At 38.3% G+C, this 17256-nt stretch overlaps 1 non-coding gene across 1 annotated transcript; it reads right to left on the reverse strand.

Annotated features, from left to right (window-relative positions):
• Nucleotides 1–12553: 12553 nt before the first annotated feature.
• Nucleotides 12554–12659, reverse strand: LOC142198765 (U6 spliceosomal RNA). The gene has a single exon (XR_012715407.1). It is a non-coding gene; the product is annotated as a U6 spliceosomal RNA (small nuclear RNA).
• Nucleotides 12660–17256: the final 4597 nt, after the last annotated feature.

Genomic DNA, 17256 nt, shown 5'->3' on the forward strand with positions numbered 1-17256 from the left:
AGAGGGTGGGTTTAAGAGATTATACTGTGTGTAGGGGTACTAATTTGGCATTGGTGGAGAAGGCAGTAACTGAGCATTATACAGCGTGTGAGAGCAATAAAGAGCTTTATACAATTTGGGGGGAGCATAAGAAACTTTATATTGCGAATGGGATAACATGTTGCACTATACTATGTGGTTTGGGGTGTTAAGGGGCTTTATATTGTGTAGAGGCATTAAGCATTATTAGTCTGTGTGGGGGTCACTAATGGGACATTAATGCCCCACACATAGCATAATGCCCTAGTAATGGCCCCCACATGTTATAAATAAATACTGGTGCCTATCCCCCATACTTTATAGTTCCCTATTATTACCCCACATACATTTATAATGCTCCTGCACAGTGTAATTTCCTTTCGTGCCCCCAAGTTTGGGAACCCCTGGCATAGTCTATATTCAAGGCATCTTAGTGTAAGTGCTAAAAGCTACAAATACCTACAAATACCTTGCACATATTGACATCCCCCAGAGTGTTGGCTTTGTTCTTCTCACTCTATTCTATATGCTAGATTGTGTAGGGACACGCTCCTTTGAAATGGGGGGAAATAGTAACACCCAGTTGACAGTTTATTGATAAAAGTTTGAGGATGGAATAAGAGAAAAGATGCTCCAGAATTATAACTTCATGGTGAATGCTAAAACAGATATATCAGGAGAGTTTTGAGGTAATCTTTAAACTGGTCTTAGGTTGACATGAGTAACTGGTATATGCAGGCCATACAAAGAGATTCATTCAGATTGAACCATTTTACACAAGTAATATAGTTAGCCTTAGGGACCCTTGCAGATTTTCTGCCTGTCAGTAATGTTAGCAAGTCAAGCATGCTTAGAGAAAAAAAGGAATAATATAAAAGCAATAATATATTCAGCAATAACCTATTCAGGAAGGCCTACAACCTCCAATAACACTATCACCACACCACCATCTGAACAGTCTTCCCCTCTCCTTCTATCTCTACCCCCTTCCCCCATAGATTGTAAGCCCTCGCGGGCAGGGCCCTCTACCCCACTGTGCCAGTCGGTCACTGTTAGTATTATATCGACCTGTATATTTTGTGTATTATATGTAAACCCCCAAATGTAAAGCACCATGGAATTAATGGTGCTATATAAATAAACAACAACAATAATAATATAAGTATAATAATAATATAAATAATAAAATTATATATATATATATATATATATATATATATAGTAATATAAATATAATATATAACCACAATAATATAAATACTTATTAATTTTATTGTAAATTTGTTAGTTTTATTTAGATGGAACAACCCTTGAAACTGTATCGGACCGAATGTTCTTTCACGTCCCCGGCTTACATGGAGGGACTTGCTGATGACCAGATATGATTTGCATAAAAGATGTGATCAGGGACAAGTAAAGAGTTTCGTCTTTCAATTGGCGGACATGTTCATACAGGGAAATGATTGGGAATGAACATTGCTAGGGACATGTAGGCCGATTATTGTCCTGTGCAAGAGTCCAAGTTTCTACTCTACAGTCCCTACGACTAGATAATGCAATATAACATAACATGGTCTCTATTGTGTTATATAACTTCTATAGAGACTTGTTCACAATTCATGATTCAAAGGCAGTCAGACCTAAAAAGAGCAGGATTATTCAAAAGAGAATATGGAATTCTGGATTATTCAATAATGGCAAATTCATTGTCTCTCTGCATTGTAAATCAGATTTACTACAATAGATTTCCCACCAAATCAGATTCAGAGTCTAATATAGTTTTAATTTGATATTAATCTGAATTAACACAGTATTATTGTGAACATCTTATTAACTAAGGAAAATTACATGATGCTATCACAGAATAATGACCCGTGAACGATGTCGCTATGGAACAGAAATTGAGAATGATTAGCGTAAATAAAATACAAATGATATGCTAATGAGTCCTATTCAGATATCTCGGCAAAGAGCTCCATTAGGCAAGATTGGTATTTTGGGAGCAGTGTCTTTACAGAAAGAGAGTCTTTATAGAGAAAATGTCAAGAAAATTTTATTTTTATGGTTTTAATAAAATGACACACTTTGGTATGAATCAGAAGCTTGGATATGAGCCGGATTTTTTTCAGCTTTACAGAAAATACAGAATTTTTTAAAGAGAATTAATTTTAAAACTAGCTATGTACCAAATATGGTGCCCTCTAGACATGAGTGAACCTTTCAAGATTTGATTTGGGTTCACTGGATTGGAACAAAAGTTTGGGTTCAGTTAGATCCCACGAACCCCACAAACACTGCTGTCATTATACTCTGGGGTCTTTTCAGAGTAATGATCGGAGTATAATGAGGGCCAGGGGAGGAGATAGAACGTAAAAAGCCCCTGATACCTACCTCTCCTGTGCTCCCGGAGTCTGTGGCACTGTACCACACGTCACATGGGCCAGGCCTACGTTATTATGCGTCGCGACGCAAGCCTGGCTCACGTGAACTCTGTACCAACATTGAAGATGGCCGAAATCAGTGTGGAGTGCACCTCACTGACACAGCCTACTACTCTAACAGTGTGATAAACAGATAGAATTACTCGTATCTCTCTATATTAATTGAATCCAAGTCTTCTTTTCCAGTCCTTAGTACACCCCACTTTCCCAGAACCCCCATACTGTATTATCTATGTATTATCCTAATTCCCTCCACCTGGTCTCTTCTGTATCTCTATTCTCTCCCCCCCAAAAAAATGGACACCTTCTTATTCTGCCTGGGCTTTTTAGAATGCTTCATTATTGATGGTGCCCTGTCATTACGGTTGCTTGGAAGGCATTATGGAGAAGCCAGCCTGATCCCTGAGGTCATGTGATTCTTCATCTTTGCTGTGTCTATGCTTTTGCTTGGTGGTTGATGTTTTAGGTGATTTGTGTGAATAAAACTAAAAAAAAATCAGTTTCGTCCAACCCCAAAACTTTTAATTTCGGAACTGATTTGGTTGTCTCTAGTGCCCACATTTGTCCAAAGGCTGTCAAAAATATAAGATACTGTCTTTTATTGTAGGGTCCACATTTTTCACAAATAGTATCATTGTTGACAGTTTCTAAGTTAAATAGCCTAGGAGACAAGTGTCCCATTGCTGTGAGACTAATAGCTGTACCAGAGGTTTCATAGTAGTGAATGATGGTCAAACATGCACGATACTCTATTCACATAGGACACAAAGGTCAGTTGCGAATCCTGTTCTCCAACCTCTAGGGGTTTCATTCCATCACACGGATATCCAGTGATCAGATACGTATTCTCTATCCTTTGGATTAAGCCAGTTACATACAACGTGTGCTAAGCAGCCTCAGTGAATGAACGGCATGGGCAGCACAAGGGCAACACACAGATGTCATCTGTATATGCCGCCCGTGCACCGGCCGTGCTTCCTCATCCCCTTTCATTTAATGAATAGGAGCCATGGAAGCGCAGCCGCAAAATCGGATAGGAATAGGATCTGTTCCATATTTTGCGGCCCGGACTGTCAGCCCGCTCATTGGACCATGTAATTCATGGTGATGTGTACAAGCCCATAGAAAGGAATGGCACACTGACCACTCATACAGTCATCTGCAAGGAGCGAAAATCTCATTAAGAGAGAGCTAAACTACTCTACTAATATATGTTGTGACAAATTTATGCTTCTAAGTTCTCTTTTTTGATAAATCTGTCATGATATATTATACATTCACACTGGCATAAACAATGCCATTTTTACTTTTGTGGGGTAGAAGTATGACCTGCATTGTGCATTTTTTGCAATTATTTTAAAAACTTGCATTTCATGAATTTGTCTGAATCTGGCGAAGCAATTAGACACACCCACTTTTCACTACACTTTTGCAAACTGTTGTGCATGGCGCAATTAGGTGGAAATTCTGGGGCAAATAGTTATCATAGCCTTCCATGACAAATAGACTATAATGGGGTCCGCAGGTTTCTGCCCGGCTTCCATCTGAAATCGGAAGAGAGAAAAGTCTAACCTAAATGGTCACTATACTTAAAAAAACCTTTGCATTAAACAATAGGATAAGCAAATATAAGAAATATTGTAATATATCTTGATTTTGATATCAGATTTTGACCATCTACATTGCATTACATTTGGCTTGGGGGCTAAACCTGAGAATTGTGTCTAAAGGGTCCTCTGTCCATTATCCCCTGTACAAGGATTTGGTCTTTAGTCTCTGTTAGCAACGGTGACATAATACTAGCTGTTGGCATCAGGATGTGGTACAAAATTAGTAGTCAGTAGTCGTAGTCAGGCAGATAGAGGTCAGGGCTATTGGAGTTCAGGAAATAAGATAGAGAAGCAGCCGAGAGGAGACATGCTCAGAAAACAAGTTGGATTTGTAAAAGTCCACCAGAGCAGAAACACGGAAGACAGAAAAACTCCTTACCACAATACAGGAACAAGAAGGATCAAATCACTGAGGCCCAGAATGGAGGAGGAGGGTCATTCTTGACATTTACTACACATATATAGGATGTTGGGTCTTTAAAAAAAGGCACCCAGGAGCTTAGCAGGACCCATAGCCATTGGGTTATAGTCTGCTGAAGACAATAACAATCAAGATAGAAGAAAGCTTCAATCTTGTTGTTAATATTAAATTGAATGGTGACACATGCAGAGTGCTCCATCTGCATTCTTCATTCTGTCACATTATTAATCCACTTTGTTGATCCTTTGAAGACATCAGTATGATCTCACCCTAAGGTTAAAGGGATTCTATTATTAGAATCCCTTTTTGACTTACCACGACATCGGAATAGCCTTAAGAAAAGCTATTCTTCCCCTACCTTTAGAATTTGCCGCGTCTTCATCCGAAAGCACTGACTGTGCATGTTTGTTGGCCATTTTCCTATGGCCGAATGGACAATCATGTAAGAGGCCAAAGGAAAATAGCCCGCGGACATGCGCTTTCAGATCAAGATGCGGCGAAGAAGTGATCTCGAGAAGAAGATGGAGGGCATCGCTGTCTAGAGACTCATTTGCATATGTTGAAAACCCGGGAATATCAATGGCACGGCGGCGGGGAGAAGAATTCTAAAAGTAGGGGAACAATAGCCTTTCTTAAGGCTTCTCCCATGTGGTGGTAAGTCAAAAAAGGATTCTAATGACAGCTTTACTCTAAAAGGAGGACTTATAATGATGAGACAAACATGTCATACTCCTCAAGGAGTTATTAATATATATCTAAATACTGCAATATACTGAATGAGGATGTATCGCAATATTTAGCCTGATTTAGTTTAATTACTAAAGCAATCTAAATCTGAAACCTGCGGTTTTGTCAATGTCCACATCTCATGTGGACTCCCAAAACAGTATTGCATTTCTGCTTAAGTGTCAGCTGTCTCTACAGTCAGTAGAGGTTTCCTTACAATTTCACACCGTGGTTAGAAAGCCAATCTCATTATTGGTTGGGTGTGTGCTCAAGAGGCTTATTCTTAAATGGAATTTTATGTGCAGTCTTCTGCGGACGAATGGATTTTCCAGTCAATTGACAACATAATCATTTTAATAACAGCATTTAACTAATATTTGAAACAATTAGAAGCCTCCTGTCTGTCCTTCTAATTCATCAATTCACCAGTTATTTACTTACACCTACAAGCCATGAACTTAGCACCAGAGCTATCAGATATCATGGATTATTGCATATTACTACAAGGATTTTGTATTTATACCTTGAGGAGGATTCTAATTCATCAATCTGAAGCTGGTCATACACATTGGATTTTTGTTTGCCGATTATTGGTCCTAAAAAATTTGCAAACATTTGTTCTCTACTACCGACAGTAGACCTTAGCCTGGCAAGAGAAGATTGGCTGAACTGGATATTTTCAGCTAGTGGTCAGCGAAAATTATCAGTGTTTATCATAGTCATCGACCAACTTGCACAACTCGAGTCATTGTGCTTTTTACTTTTAACAACTAACCTGCCTGCTTGATCATATGAAGGATCACATCATCAATCCAATGGATGCGTAACAATTTTGTTGCCATCCATAGTTTGCGTATAAATGCTAGTCTTCTGTTTTGGTCATCTAAAATTTCTTAATATATTGTATTTTTAATTATTAGATGCTAGGTGAAATAATTTTTAATGCACTTAGGTAGGAGTAGGTACATTGGCCATTGTTTTGCCTGAAAATAACTCCAACCTCTGCCCCTAATAGCTACATACAGAATAACTAAACTAGAAAGATTCATAATTTTATATCATTATCTTTATACCTACATTACTTATTTAATACATTTATCAGCCTTAACAATAAAACTAGTGTAGCCCAGATTGTTCCGAGTGCCGGCGATCCCTGGCAAAATAGTGCCTCAGTTAGCTTTGACCGAGGCACCCTAGGGGTTAATGCCCACGATCAGTGTGGGCACGGATCGCAGGCATTAGCACTGGGTGTTTCCTGTATAAAACACCTGGCATCTATAGCCGAGTGCCCGCCATATTTAAACACCCAGCATCCACCATACTAATATGGAGGATGTCGGGAATGGGTTAAAGGGAACCTGTCACTATGAAAATGCAGTCTGATCTGGAGACATTGTATTATAAAGCAGGAGGAGGTGAACAGATTGATATACAGTTTTATGGGAAAACATTCAGTATACTTGTCATTTATTCAATTATTTCTGTTCTTTCTATGCTTAGAAGAAGCCATTGAGTCCAGTGGGTGGTCCTAATAGTTAGTCCCAGTTATCTCTGTATGCATAATCACTGTTAGGACTGCCCACTGGACTCAATTACTTCTTCTAAGCATAGAAACAACAGAGAAATAAAAGTATAAATCACAGGTGGTACTGAATCTATCCCCACAAAACTACATATCAATGTGTCAGCTCCTCCTGCTCTATAACATGCTGCCTACAGATTAGACTTTCAAGGTGACAGGCTCCCTTCAAGCAACATTTAAAAGGCAATCATACCCATTAAGATTTAGGAGGCCGCCATTGGCAAATGTCACCTCTGCCGGTTACCTGTGGTAGCCTCATACTTGTAATGCTTGTATACTTCAAATATGGTGGTCTTTTCTGTTTAACACCATAGGGCTTTTGGACTGAGAAGGTTCTTACAGACATATAATGCATTAGGCATCTTCTAAAGAACCTTAAGAGGATCTTTAATAAGTGTGAATTATTGGGTGGAGGTCACACCTTATGTCATCATATGAATACCAGGAAGAGTACAATGATTATTACAAGGATTCACCTACTTGTATTTATTTATAGTCTCCTGTATCATTGTGATGTCTCTCAGCGGGTGTGCACAGAACATGCAAGGATTACCTAATGATGGTAATAGTAATTACTACTAATCATCAGCATACGACTAGTAGTGGGGAGGGTGATATAATAATTTCTATTTTGTTTCCATTGACTCATATTATTCTTAAAGCCAATTGACATTTGCACAGAAGTCATTGCAGAATGCAGCACAACTTCAACATTAAGCTTGGTTGAACTGAAAACAAGACAGGTAATAAGTACTTGTAGGATAAAATACATGCAAATCAGCAATGTCAGCTACTTGGAGTCCATATACATAACCAGTGAGCACCTCCAACCTCTCCCAATGCAATAGCTGCTTCTAGGAACAACATGAATGGATCAGTCAAATGGACTCACTACGTGAAATATACTTCCAGAAAGGTCCGTCTTATACATACCCGGCCAGCAAGGGATCGTAAAACCAAAAAAAGAAGTTATGAGCTCACCTTCCCACGAGTCTCTGAAAAAGTCCTCAATTCTTCGGGGTGCACGGCACACTCAGGGCTCCATGAGTGAAGTGTCAAACAATTTGTATAAGAAGTGAAGAAACCGGCAATTCTCCGAAGGCAAAAGTCTTTTCTTAAAATAGCTTTGAGGAAGGAACGCACTGTTCCGAAACGCATTAGCATTTTTTAGCGGGGTTTATTTTTTGTTTTTTGTTTTGCTTTGTTCATCCACTTTTGTATAATTTTGTTTTTATGAGTTATCATTAAAAGTTAAATTTTAAGAAAAGACTTTTGCCTTCGGAGAGTTGCCAGTTTCTTCACTTCGTCTACGAATAGCTAGAGATCATACCATGGGATGTTCCAAACAACTCCTCCCATGGTACAACACCTAGACACAACCAATGTTCTGCCGCTATAAGTTGCACCTGTAAAGGAAACACAACTTTTTCCACTTGGCAGTTGGCATCACCAATGGTAATACAGTATATCCAGACAACAGTCACATTCGAACATAAACTGGAATAAACTCATTTTCTTACTATATGTCTTGAGTAGGGACACTGCATATGGCCATTTCCAGTTCCCCATCTAAGGTTTCTTGACTAAGGGTGTTAATCTTCACCTTCTTACACATACTTTCAACTTCACAATACTTAAGGGAGGACTCATGTATTCTTCTTCAATTGTCATTGACATTTTAACTAGAATGGGCAGAAAGGTCAATTTAGATGAGCTCACCATCTTCACCTACATTTTAGTACCCACTTTTAAATTTTATGTCACTTGCCCAGCTATTTTCAGAACTCCTATTGAAATGAATTGAGAAATCAGCGCATGCACAACCATTTCTGCAGTCACGGTGGTCATGAGATGGGGTGGGAATTTTTGACAGTGGAATATGTATCTGTTAACCTTTTATGCCCTATTTTGAGGCTATACCTTAAATGTTCAAGTAAGGAATACCCCTTAACCTTCAAGTAATGGTGGCTCAGTGGTTAGCACTGCAGCCTTGCAACTCTGGAGTCCTAGGTTCAAATCCTGCCAAGGACAACATCTGCAAGGAGTTTGTATGTTCTCCCTGTGTTTGTGTGGGTTTCCTCTGGGTACTCTGGTTTGCCCCCACAAACCAAAAACATACAGATAGGGAATGTAGATTGTGAGCCCTATATAGGACAGTGACTGTCAATGTCTGTAAGGCGCTGCGGAATATGCTGGCGCAATATAAGTAAGCATAATAAATAAATAATAATAAGTAAGGAGTTAGTTACATTGTATAATCCTAGTTAAACATTACTTATATGAAATCAAATATATATCAAGTTCTATTCTTTTGATATTGAACATCCTCAGAATTTTTGGATTCAATTTTTGGAATAGAAAATGAACAGTAATTGTACGTATTGCTGCTCTGTAGGACTTGGAATTCTTATATAAAAGCAATAAATCAAATGTATAAGGATGACCACATAACACCACGTGGTGTTCATTTTTTATCCATTAGTATAAGATCAGAGGAGGAGGTTGAGGAAACCATGAAACAGAGCATTATTGACTATGAAGTTCAAAGAAGGATAAAGATAAAGACAAGTTTAGGCGAAATTTCCATTTATCTTCATCAACAGAACATTCCCCATGGTAACTGTGTAAACATCATCATTATACTACCTACTGCCAGTAGTGTGCAAGAATTACACCGCTGCAATAAAAATGACACCAGGTAATTGTGAGCTAAAAGCTCTAGAAGTAGAAGTATATTAGAAAGATATCCCTGCCTGAAAAGTAATGTAAAGCGCATTGTGTTTTCCAATGACCTCATCCATAATTATACATTTCTAAGCTTACATGTAAAGTAGATGTTTCAGAGCACATAATTGCACATGGATCATCTCAGCTTTTCTTGTGAAAGCACAGATTTACTTGCTTGGGGTAAATCTCATCATGTGGCTGTCACACTGAGCTGAGAAAAACACAATAGTGAGTTTTACAAGTGTCTGTGGACTGATATCACTGAACCTTTAAAGTGACTATATACACAGTACCAGACAAAAGTCTGGCTCATCATTCCTTTCCATGATTTTTATTTTTTACATTGTAAATTCATATTAACCATGTGAAAACCAAGAAGCAATAGATATGGTATTAAGCAATAAACAAAATGTTATATATTTTAGATTAATCAGAGTAGATCCCTGTTCCTCTAATGTTCTTGGCATTCTCTTAATCAGTTTCATGAGGTAGTCATCTAGAATGGTTTCCAGCATTGGTGAATCTGTTCCTAGAGGTGCTGAGAATTAATTTTCCTTAACTCTAATGTCCACAACAACTCAACTGGGTTTAGGTCAGGTAATTGTGTCATGTCAATGTCATCTGATCCAGCACTCCAATACTCTTTCATTTTGGTCAAATTGCCCTTACGTAGCCTGCAGATGTGTTTTGGTTCTTTGTTCTGTTGAAAAACAAGCACAAACCAGGTGGGTTGATAGGTCATTGCTGTGGTGGTCATTCTGGTTAAGTGTGCCTTGTGTTTTGACTAAATCAGCAAACGTCTCAACTACAAAGCACCCCCAGACCATCGCACCTCCTCCTTCCTACTTCATGATGGGAAACACACATGTAGAAACCATCCGTTCACTTTTTCTGCATCTAACAAAGACACTGTTGTTGGAGCCAAAAATCTCAACACCAAAGCACAGATCTCTACTGGTCTAATGTCCATTTTTTGTGTTTCTTGGCCCAAGCAATTCTCTTCTTGTTTTTGTTCCTCAGTAGTGGCTTTTTTACAGCAATTCAACCATAAAAGCCTGACTCCTGTCTCCTCTGAACAGTTGATGTTGAGATGTGTCCGGTAGTTGATCTCTGTAAAGTATTTATATGGGCTCTAATCTGAGGTGATGTTAATTTGCCATTTCTGAGGCTGCTAAATTTACTTATCTTATCCTCTGCAGCAAACATAAGGTCTTCTTTTCCAGGTGAGATCCTTGTGAGAGACAGTTTCAACCTACCTTCAAAATACTTGATATTTTCTGGATTGAAGTAATGATGACCTATCATTTCTCTTTACTTGCCATCATGTGGATTAGGCTAGTATCATATCTGCATCGGAGACTTCATCTCAGAGTTCAGGAGAATCGAAATTGGTGCACGACAGACATCAATGGACCCTATTTTAACCAATGGGGTCTGCTGGGCTTGGTGTGACTGTTTTAGCAGTCCGCCTCACCGTTGTTCGAGTCTCTTGACCAATCTGAGCCAGCGCTTGTGTGAACCTAGTGTTAGAACAGGACTAAACACTGTATGATGGCAAGAAATAACACAAATTAGCTCATGACAATGTGAACCTAGTAAATACAAAGGGTGTGCAAAGCTGTCTCAGGCTAAGGCTCCACTTTGCGGAAACACAGCTTTTTTTGTTGCAGATTTTGTTGCGGTTTTTTGTGCCAAAGCCAAGAATGGCTACATAAGGAATGGGATATATATAGGAATCTCTTATACTTCTACCTTCTGCTCAATCCACTCCTGGCTTTGGCTCAAAAAACCACAACAAAATCAGCAACAAAAAAAAGTGCGTTTCTGCAATGTGGGGCCCCAGCCTCAAAGTAAAAGGAGGCTACTTGGTAGACTTTAAAATCTAAAACATTCTGGTTTATTTAACACTTTAGTTTACTACTTAATTCCATATGTGTTCCTTCATAGATTTCATGCTTCAAAATAAATCTACAATGTAGAAAATAAAAAACACGTTTCTATATTTTAATTTGTTTCTGTTTTCAGATTGTGATGGTATTTTCATTGGCTGTAATGGCATTTCCAGGGTTTCGCTGTACAGCAAGCACCTGGACATAGGAAACGTCATGAAGTAAACTGTCTATTGACATGTATTGATGTGCTTGCTCTATGATCTGTGCAGAGGTCACGGTGCAGGAAAGGAGATGAGGTAAACTGTGACCATCACCTTTTGTCAAGTGTTGTCTGTCTCTGATATTAAAAAAAAAAAATGAAGAGAAAACAACAACACGTTTTTAAGAAAACTATGCTACCATATTGCTAAATTCGGGGTTGTTGAACACATGATCAGTTATTGGCTATGGTGGAGACCAGTTACACTAAAAGTTTAGATGTAGGAAACAATCCTGACTTATCTAGGATTATTTCTCAATCTTTACCTCTATATTTAATTTAATCGGTTTTCTAACCTGTAAAACATATAAAAACAAGGAAATTCTAATAAACTTAACTTTTGGCTCACCCATTATGAAGACCATCAACAGTATTACATCGTTGTGGTGGACAGAAGTGACTCCCCGGACTTAGCGGAGTGGAATCAAACAAGGTCAAGAGAAAAATAAAATTCTATCCAGAACTCTGGAATGATTTGTTATTAAAAAATTACTTAGTTCAACATTAAAATCCAAAAATTAAAAAAAGAAAAAAAAAACATGTTAAAAGGTAATGGCATGTTCACACAGTTTTTTGCAGGCAAAGTTTGACATGGAATCCGCCTCAAAATCCACCTGCAAAAACGTCTCCCATTCATTTCAATGGGAGTCCCTCACTTTTTTTTTCCAGCTAGCGATTTTTCTTCAGCTAGTGGGAAAAAAGCAACATTCCCTATCTTCCTGCGAATTCCACAGCTGAGTCATGGTGTCCATGGCTTGAGACTCACTCCTGATTAGGCCCATTCATTCAGGCCTAATCAAGAGCAGGATGCCACGACGGGATGCACTGCTTCGACATCTTGTTGCGGCTAGCGGAAAAGGTTTCTGCTATAACAGCTAAAAATATGGAACGCTTCACAAATTTGTATGTCATCTTTGCGCAGGGCTATGCTAATCTTTACGGTATTGTTACAATTTTAGTATATGTGTTGCCAAAACTAACAAGGATGACACGCAAATTTTACAGTGCTGGATAAATTTCTTTTGCATAATTTACTTTTGTCATTTCCATTGATGACATTTCATCCAGTATGAAGTATCTTTACTGGCAGTGCCATCATAACGGTCTATATGGTGTGTGGACTACCCAATGGGCCAGTGATATGATCTTGTATTCTATGTGCCATTGTATGGTTTTTCCTCCCTTTTGCATCATGCTCGACCTTCCAAGAGGCCTTTGTTTTGCAATGACGCTGGGATTATTACCAGGTATAGTCTCTCAATTGAGGACGGCCGTTTCGATGTACTTGCATCTCATCAGCTCGATGTAGAGAGGACTATAACCTGGTAGAGGTGAGAGGCTTAGACAGGGTTAAGGGGATATTGTCACTCCTTGGGGAGAAACCACCATATAGGTGTGTGGAGACTTATTAAGCCTTTAGCACTCCACTTCGCAAAGGACCATGGGAAGAATATGCAAATCTGTCTTCCATGCTCGACCTTCCAAGAGGCCTTTGTTTTGCAATGACGCTGGGATTATTACCAGGTATAGTCTCTCAAGCATGATGCAAAAGGGAGCAACCTTTATTGGGTTATTTCACTGGAATTCTGTCTTCCTAACTACATCAGGGAAGACAGGCTTGCACATTCCAGTGAGCGCCCTCTATTGGTTTGCAATACAGAGGCAGCAGCTGACTTCCTAATTACATCATGGAAGACAGATTTGCATATTCTTCCCATGGTTCCTTGCGAAGTGGAGTGCTAAAGGCTTAATAAATCTCCACACACCTATATGGTGGTCTCTCCCCAAGGAGTGACAATATCCCCTTAATCATGCCAAAATTAATTTTATCCTATATCTCATATATGTACAATCAAAGACACATAAAGGTACAGTCTGAGGCCATAAAATACTAGTCACCATGTTGGTGTGACATAGATCCTTAATATGGCAGAAATTAAAAATCTCGAGATAGTTGTGAGGATATAATGCTACATGGTGTGTAAATGCCAGAGAGATATAGTTCCACATGTCAAATATACTAAGCAAGCTGGTTAAGTAACACAAATGTTGCCTATGTTATTTCTGTACCAGGCCAGTTGATATTATTTGGAAACAGCTTAAGTTACAAGACGATGAAATATACCTTGCGGGTTCTCAGTAAGATTGGACTGTGGGCCCTTTAGTTTGCATTGGCCTCTAGTAATACTAATAAGGTGCCAAAATGAACACGATTCAACTCCACCAAGTGGATCTACTTAAAAGGAACTTTGTAGCTATGATTTACAATATTAATGAGCAGCTGAGTTTCAAGGTCAACAAGTGTGTCCCTAAAATAGACCTCTCACTATCTGGAACTGCATCATCGTGGCACTTGAATACGTATCCAGTTATGATTATGAATGTTAAGGATTCAATTGAAATATTATTCATACCCAATTGTGGGCTTGAGGTTATCTGGGTTTAGGCTCAGACACTTTGTATTTTTATATTTTACAGTGTTGTATTTTTATTTTTTGCTCCTAAAAATAGGCACAAGTACAAAAAAATATATACACACACATGACAAATCTTCACACACGAAGTGGTATAGCGGTAAAAGCTTGGGGTCTAAATGTAGGACTTTCCAGCCATTAATCCACTCTCTACAATCTAAATACTTGAGGGTACATTTCATTATAGCGACTGATCACGAAATAAAGCAGGACAGCCTAAGGAATTTCAAATTCTCCGCAGCTTTTCTTCTCTTCCTCAAAAGACTATAGGCTGCTTTGTTTATGTCAGTCTATGTCCAATTTTCAGATTATAGACTGACTATAGCTTGCTGATGGAAAAGTACCCCAGGCTGACTCGCTTTTGATGTGCAAATTAATTGGGGGAAAAAAGTTATTTAACACAACGGTCTCAAAGAAAACCACATTCCTGTGCCCCTTCCTACTCGCCTTTACCTTCTGTAATAACCTTATGCCCATCAGATCATTTTCCAGCATCTGGAGTTCTTACTGGCTCAAATCCATCCCTTACAATGGGAAAACTTTTGTGTTCTCGAGGTCTGGTCCTTATATGACTCCGTATATGACTACTTACTAATACTAGCTATAAATATTCACAGATTTCATTTAGTATTAGACTTTAGTGTCTATGTTGACCAGTGTTTATTGAAGCTATGGACAGCAGAGGCTTCAATCTAATAGGAATTGTAATTGATGTAAAGTCAGAAATGTTATTGTGGTGTGAATTACTGAAACGTTGTCCATAGACATGATTTCCTGGTGGACCCGGCAAATGCCAGCTATTAAAACAGAAACATATCAGTGTAATATACAGTAAATCTGTAAGGTGAATCATACTGCCTATGATAAAGGAGAGAGGCTGAGTGCTGTGATATACAGGTTTATATAGATTTACATGATCTGAAATAGAATTTCTGATTAAAAAAAATAAATCCTGACAGGACTCCTCAAAGAGACAGTGAGAGTCCTGAATACCCCACCCCCACACAGTCAGTGACAACATCTTTATATACACTAATACAGGGAGTAATGACAATCAGGACTTTCAATGTCTCTCTTTGTTAGGATTTTCTTTTGATTTTAATCAGAAATTCTGTTCCAAATCATGTAAATCTATATAAGATAAGATAAGATCAGATAATCCTTTAATAGTCCCACAATGGGGAAATTTCAGTGATACAGCTTCATATATCTAAATATTCAACTTACAGCCACACAGTTTACTATATCTCCTGTCCTACACTGATCTATATGACCATTGCAGAGTATTGCAGGGTAGAAAGAATAAACTGAATGTCATCAGGTAGAAAAACACTGACCATGTTCATGAGTTTACTGAAGCCTGGAGAGGAAAGGAACCCACCAAACACCAGGTATTTGTACCCAGATCTCTGAAAAAAAAAAAATTCCCTTGACTGCCCTAAGGCTTTATGGTAGAATTATATCAGCGCTGTGTCGTGCTATGGATTGCAGTAATTACAGGCAAAATACCACCATATTATGTGGGTCAGTGTGGTAATATTATTTAGATATTATATATACAGTATAATACTATATTATATTATTATTTGGATGATGTATGGGGATATATCCAATTATATGGTGGTATTTTTGTACACTGGTTGGCAGTACTGTGTGAGCATTATATACACATATTATTTCCACATAACATCAAAAAAACCTGTAAAGAAAGAGGCAGGTGGTGTCAATAATTAAAGTATATAGTCAATTATACAAATATTAAAGAAGCTGACCACTCATGACATCCACTGCCCATGTGTTGCTGTACGATGTGTCATCATCTCAGGCTATGGTCACACTAGAGCTGTGTGACGTTCGGGGATTCCATTCCTCATTCTACTTTAAAAATGCAGAGAGAAAAGTCCTGCAAGCATCTAAAGACCTGAAGAACCCCAACGCTAATGTAAATCTAGCAATAAAGATGGCATTCCCTGTATCGGGATTACCTTGTTTAGCCACTTCTGAACAACTCTTGCGTTCCAAGACTTAGGGTCAGTGCACACAGAGTTTTTTGGCGCTGATTTTAACGCTGAATGCGCCTCAAAACCAGCCTCCAAATAGAACTCTATTGGGAGGCTTTTTTTGGAGGCTGATTTTGAGGCAAAATCAGTGCCAAAAAACTCTGTGTGCAGTCAGTCTTTAAACCTTTTTTTATAGGGTGACTGCAGCAAAATATGTAAATGGAACAGACTGAAAAAGACTGATGACCAGGGATCTCAGCAACTGGGCCTTGGGTGAACCGGTAATTCTTAAAGGGTTACAGTATTTTTGGAAAGGCAGTTTCCTTTCATCTTTATTTACATAATGTGATATATCCTTTTTAGGTTATATAGACTAATCTAGCTACATCAGAATCAGAGAATTTATATATACTCACTACTTAGGTAATCTGGGTGCTAAGAACTCAAGCACTTTCTATACTCTCTATGCTAGAGTCATGTATAAAAGCATCATAAATCAAAAAAAACATTCATTACCATTCACAAATGTAAAAAAATAATCTGTACTTTTAGACAATGCTGTATTTGGACTGTACATGTGGCAAAGCTTTTCTTGTAATATGATGGGATCATCTTGCTTAAAAATCACTCTTTCAACTTCTGCCATTTCCTATGTTTTTGTATTTACATTAGAGGGATATTTTTCTTCACTGACAGCGTATGTTGATAGGATTACGGCATCAAAGGAAATGTCTTTTTCCTTTTCCACTATGTCCTGCTCTATCCTATTGCAGAAAGGGGGTAGCACTCCTCTCTGGAGTGCACTAATGTAATTTACAAGCAAACAAAATGGATAGTAAGCTTTCATTTTTAGCAATTGCATCACATAGTAAATATTTATGTATCCTTTGGGTGATTCTAATGCCCATGCATCAAAAGTGGGCAAGAGTTATTTGCCTAAGTGCTCTTGATGCATTTAATATGTTGTCTGTGAGTAAATATGGATCTCCAAACTCATTCATCAAAACAACACTATTGATTTAGCTGGTAGACTTTGTAAGTTTCCATCTACATAGAGCACAAATGTGGACTTGGAAGTGACACGTCCATCAATGGAAATAATACAA

The sequence above is a fragment of the Leptodactylus fuscus genome, chromosome 3 (genome assembly GCF_031893055.1).
Source record: "Leptodactylus fuscus isolate aLepFus1 chromosome 3, aLepFus1.hap2, whole genome shotgun sequence".
Lineage (NCBI taxonomy): Eukaryota > Metazoa > Chordata > Amphibia > Anura > Leptodactylidae > Leptodactylus > Leptodactylus fuscus.